The sequence below is a fragment of the Anoplophora glabripennis genome, unplaced genomic scaffold (assembly GCF_000390285.2).
Source record: "Anoplophora glabripennis isolate ALB-LARVAE unplaced genomic scaffold, Agla_2.0 scaffold1072, whole genome shotgun sequence".
In the NCBI taxonomy this organism is placed as follows: Eukaryota; Metazoa; Arthropoda; class Insecta; order Coleoptera; family Cerambycidae; genus Anoplophora; species Anoplophora glabripennis.
The window spans coordinates 34,816-40,752 of NW_019417159.1; the positions used below are offsets into that span (position 1 = coordinate 34,816).

General features: G+C 31.0%; 1 long non-coding RNA gene across 1 annotated transcript; it reads left to right on the forward strand.

Annotated features, from left to right (window-relative positions):
• Positions 1 to 3,768: 3,768 nt before the first annotated feature.
• Positions 3,769 to 4,696, forward strand: LOC111692173. The gene is made up of 3 exons (XR_002763162.1): positions 3,769 to 3,918; positions 4,140 to 4,322; positions 4,500 to 4,696. It is a non-coding gene; the product is annotated as an uncharacterized LOC111692173 (long non-coding RNA).
• Positions 4,697 to 5,937: the final 1,241 nt, after the last annotated feature.

The following is a 5,937-nucleotide window of genomic DNA, read 5'->3' on the forward strand; positions in this document are numbered from 1 at the left end:
AAATCCCACATACGATATGCCATCTTAACTGTAGCATTAGCGCCACCTTTATTAATACGATTTAATAGTTTTAATTTTTGTATATCTCCAGGGACAATATGCCTTATCTTCCATTCAATTTTATTAATTTCAAGGTCGGCATCGACTTCTCCCATATAGCAATTCTTAAAAGATCGGGGAATTATCAGTATAAGCTCTTGCTTGACATTTAAATTGCCCCTGGTATAATCTTCTGCAAAACCCATAAGATATTTTAGAGGTAATTTCCCACTAAAAACATCTTGTTTTCTTCTGTTAGTCCCCATCCGTAAGATAATAGCGTTTTTAATTGCATTTGGCCACATGAAACCATTATTTTCATTGTTGTTGTTATACCAGGTTTTCGAATGACGGCTACTTGTTCTCCACCCATTTCATAACGAATTTCATCGAAATAAAATGCTAATGCGTTGTTGGATAAGTAGCACACTTTATTGGCATCGCTAGGGGTAAATTTGGCTTGTATATATATATACCAAAAAAATTATATATTGGGGATGTCGTCAATTGATGGTTGAAAGAAAACTCTTATTTAACTTAAACCAAGCTTTCGACAATTATTTATTATCTTTTTCAAGGTTACTGGTTCAGTTGACAGAGTTACATCTTAAAACTTAATGGATAGTATAAAATTTTTATTTTTATTTTCATTGTTCTGAATAGCTGTCTAGTCTCGACTCCTTTCTAGTCTCGTATCATTTCAATATATATATATGTAACTTTCGGCAATGTCAAGAATAAGATCTTGGAAGTGAATAGGAATGCGTATTTCATCGGAATTTCTGTAGTATGGTGATTCATATGGTTTGTATGTATGTTCGTGTAAACTCACAAGTGAATTGTCGAACAAAGGTTCATCAAACACATCCAACTTTGCACTTGTCCACGCCATTAATTACAAATATTTAGGTTTAAGTTTTAACCCAATTGACTGAAGAAAAATACGATCTCTAGCAGACAACTTAGGTGTTAACAGTTTAACGTTCTTGCTTGGAATAAATTTGTTCTCGTATGTGCTGAAAATTTTATCACTTTTTACTTGTGTTGATGATGATAACGATGACGATGATGATTGTTTTCTATGATTAAAACAAAACCCCATTCCGTATCGATATATCAATTTCATTCCTTTAGTTCTAGTTTCACAATAATTTTCTCACTACGAAAATCTACTAGAATACCATTATCATCCAATATACGTAATGTAATGTTGTCGATAAACTGACGTCCTTCAGGTCTTATAGGTATATAAATAATATTCTGAGGTTCCTTGGACAGTTTGAAGCCTGGTCCGACATCTATATCAAATTCGTATAGAGTGTGGACTTCTTCTCCATTCACATATGCTCCGGATACGATGTTGCAGTCAATACGAATTATTCTTACTTTCATAATGTCTACTGGTAGCGAAGATTTGTGTGCAATATTACCACCATATAACTTGTTTTCAAATCCTAATATGCTTGCTAATGAATGCTGATGAGCCAAGTCGATATCATATCTCGATACAATTTCACATTTCAGAGTGTTATTGTTGGCTCTTAATGTAAAATATTTATCAATTATAAAATTGTCGTCCTTGACATTGCGTCTTATTATAGTTCTAAAATACCTTGAATTGCTTATTTATTTCATTAAGCTCATAAGCTCCTGGCGGTAGTTCAATAAAAGTAGTAGGTAATTTATTCTTCAATTTGAATCCAATAACATTATTTTTCTCATCAACATTTAATATCGAATTGTATGAGTAGAATCCGTGTAGTCCCAATCCATATCGACAACTTGTGTCCAGCTCAATTGGGGGGTAGAAGTTAGAGCTTAGCACGCTCGAGTGTCCAGATAATGTGAATGTACGGGACATGACTAACGCATATAACTTGTTAACACTTTATTTTATTGTTGTTTACAGCAACAATTCAGATGTACTTCATCTCTTGATGTTGGGGGGAACGTCATATTAACCCTTGCAGTAAGATTATTCTCGGATGCTACTGTAATATCACGTACATTGCAATAACAGCACAAAAATTTTCTTGGTGCAGGTCCATCATTCACATCAACAGACTGGGATGTGTTATCGTCATTGTGATGTTCCAAACAGTATTGATATTTCAATATATCAATGTCATTTTTTAGATGTTCCGGTAATTTATCCCACACCCATGCGATTTCATTGGAAGCACATGTAATCATAACCTCTTTAGGAAAATCCGCTAATTGTTCCTTAGTCAATTTTGTAAGAGTTCGATGCTTGGAGAAAGCTCGTACAGAATCAGCCATCCTTTTAATTTTTTCACGTTCTTGATTTGGTGTTGTTGCACAATCCATTATTATTCAGAAATTTTAAACACAAATGTCCACACCACACTGTATTGTAGCTCTGTTGACGCTCGTAACTATAATAAATTTTTATTTTTGGATTTGATTTTATGTAGAAATATTTTACAAGCTCTTGGGTGGGGGAAGATCTCCAAAACTACCGTAGTAATTAATAATGTTACCGATTTTCTTGTATGCCACCCAGTGAGTTCCCTGACCATGTATACTATCTAAATTCAAAACAGCCGATTCATTATGTCGGGCACCTCTCTCAGGAAGATTGTCTCGCATAAATACACCTCGAAAATGTGGAATTTTTAAGATATCTGCATAATAGATAATATCTATATTGCTGAGAGCTCTTCGAGGTAGAGACTTTAGAAGTTTTTTGAATTGCTTGGGTTCAAATAAAGCCCTAAACCTGTTCGATATGGTTTTAAATATAATCCTTCGCCATTCTTTCCCAGGGATACAGATTCAATTTTTTTATTATTTGTTTTTTCAGATAGTCGTTGATTGGCATTTCTCACTTCGTTGATTGTTTTATATACCTGCAGCATAGCCAGCTAAACTTCCCAACGCCGATAGTCCTGCAAATATTGGAATTAGGTGTAAAACCATGGGGGTGAAACTAGAATGGGGATATGAGCAACGTGACATCACTTCCGGCCTGACAAGGTTTTTATGATTGGTGGCTGACAGCCTGCTGGATGACGATTGCACCCTGACAGATTTATTTAGTTAACCATTGGTTCTTATCAAATTTGTCACAAAATATTCGTAAATCGGAAACAGCGCGATCCAGAATTTCTGTCATCTGTCGGAAATATGTCGGTTTTGTTTTGGTGTGAATTTCAGGGTAAATTTAAATTTTGATTATTATTCCTATGTTTATTATCTAGATTATCCAACTTTTGAAAATAATAAATGACATTTTTAGAAATGCATTTGTTTATATATTTCATATTAGGAAGAAAAACATTAATACCTATTTACACTTCCATTTATATACGTAAAAAAAACGTTGTATTAACTTTCAGTAATTTTCTTCTCACACAAAACATATTAATCTTTTGTTTAATAAAATCTATTACGGTATTGAAATGACAATCCATTTAGTGTGATTTGTTTTAATTTAGTTCAAACATTTGAGAATACAAAAATATAATTTTGATAAAACTCCTAAATGGAAGTATGTTTAACAAATGTGATAGTAATGAAATTAAAATCTTCGTATAATTTAAAGAAACTTATTTACAGATATTTATAATTGCCACGTTCATCAGCGATTAGATTAAAATAGAAAAGAAGTGGAATATGGTACACTATATTGTATTACGGCTACCCAAGGGTGTGAAGTAGAATTGGAATGTAAGCAGTGTAATGTCCAGCCTCTCTTCCGACCTTTGGTTCTTGACAATTCATTAGACAGTAATTAGTTCCTGACAAATTGTTTATCATCACATAGCTGGAGTAGTTTTCCAGGAGTAGTACAGCGATTAGTTTCTATCGTCTGACTTAAATTTGTTTTACTGTGATGGCAAGAATGCACATTATAAGGTAAATTTTATATTATTTATTATATATGGCAAGCTCTCGGGCAAGCACCAAAGCGATTGTTTCTAAATGATAAACTTTTTTATAAATAAATTGTAATGTTAAATAATTTACATTAGATTCAAAGCAACCAACACCGTTAGTTTCATGCATTTACGTACTACAAAATACATTATATAATAATTAACATAAGAACGCATAAAGTAATGGACATTTTTTTTTAGGTTGGCTCGAGTTGTAATCTAGACAAAAATTCTCTAAGACAGACAGTTATTGATACATATGCTATATGAACTTGCAAGAGACACAATTCAAGGCTGTTCTAAAAAATATTTACAGAGTATTGCTGGAAAGAATACCATAAAGTTGGAAGATCTAACGAGAAGGCTAGCATAGTTAATATTTTGGTGAGTATTAATAATTATTACTGATCTGATGCATACAATTTATTATCCACTTAAATATATTTGATAAAGAAAAATATGTTTATGTTTTATATTCTACAATAATTTGCAATATTTTTCTGATGGAATAAACTCCAAAGTAATATATGTAATTATTTACTAATGCAAGCATCTTTGTAGATACTGTTTTCAAGTGCAATATTTAAGAGAAGCAAAATATGAAGAATTATTAGCAGGAAACTGAAAAATTCAAGAAAGAACATGTTCACTGAATGATAAAACCTCTGTGTTTCAATATCATCTATGTTGTCGATTACCACAACATGTGTTATATTTAAGATACGGTAGCTGTTGTAGAGCATAGTATCGATTTTAGTTAAACAGAGAAGAAAAACGTATCAATAAATAATTCTTTCCTGCCTGCCAAAAAAAATCAAGATTCTCTATTGACTTGATACTCGAAGTTCCAGACCAAATGTCTGGTAAGTTTATATCGTCGTTACGTCTTCAAAATGCGACGTGTATATGTTCAGTAAAACGCGTTAAGTTCTGCACATTCGATAAACAACATCAAAACGCATAATATGTTAAAAAACAGCTATCTTATTTTTTACAGAATTGTGACTGTATGCGGTGAAATAAAAAATTGTAATTTTTGAATAAAAAAGTCAAGAAACAGTTTCTTAACTCCACTGAACAATTTGATGAAGTTCACGTCATATTTTGAAGACGGCGACGAAATATTTTTCTTATTCAGTAATTTAAAATATTCTATAAAATTTGTGCAGTAAAAAAATCTCTTTTGCAGTATACTTGGCATTTGAAAAGAAAAACTTCCTTCTGAATGAACTATAATGGATATTAAGCAAATGAAATTTATTGAAGTTCTTGAGTCGTGGACATATAAATAGTAATGTACTTTTTGGGGAGTTCTATGACGAAATTGGATGATGCATAAAAAGAAATGTCCTAGTACGTATCTATGTTTAATTAGTAGTTAATACTTTTATAATCACTCTGCTCTAATTGATAATCGATATCTATTGAAGATTTTGAAATCGTTTTAAACAAATTTTTATAACTTATTTCATCCATATTTGCCTTGTACATATTAATATTTTTAACTAAATCATATAATAAGTAAATAAACTTGATAGTGTTATATCTCTCTTTAATATATTTCTTCCATTTTTTTATCACCCTGAAATTGTTAGCGTAAAGTAATAAATAACTAAAAAAATAAAAAGTAAATATTGTTGAACTTTGTATAATAGGACCTCATTTCTGTATAACTGATAATTTGTTTTTAATTTTTTTTCAGTGAAGGCTTTGGAGAACATTAAGAGAAAATTAATAATGGTTAGGAAATAAAATGTTTCAAAATGGAATACGAGAGTAGAAAGTGGTTGGCGATAACGTTAGGTATCCAAGTTGTATTGTATCTTTAAAAATATGATTATCACTATAAAATTACAATTTCAATATATCTATAATTCATGAGTAAAATTATAGAGAATAAAATTATTTTCTGTGGCTGAATTATATTTTCATATATAATGTTTGTTTTTACGTTAAAATTGTATATTTTAAAAAATTTTATATATTTATAAGAAAATAG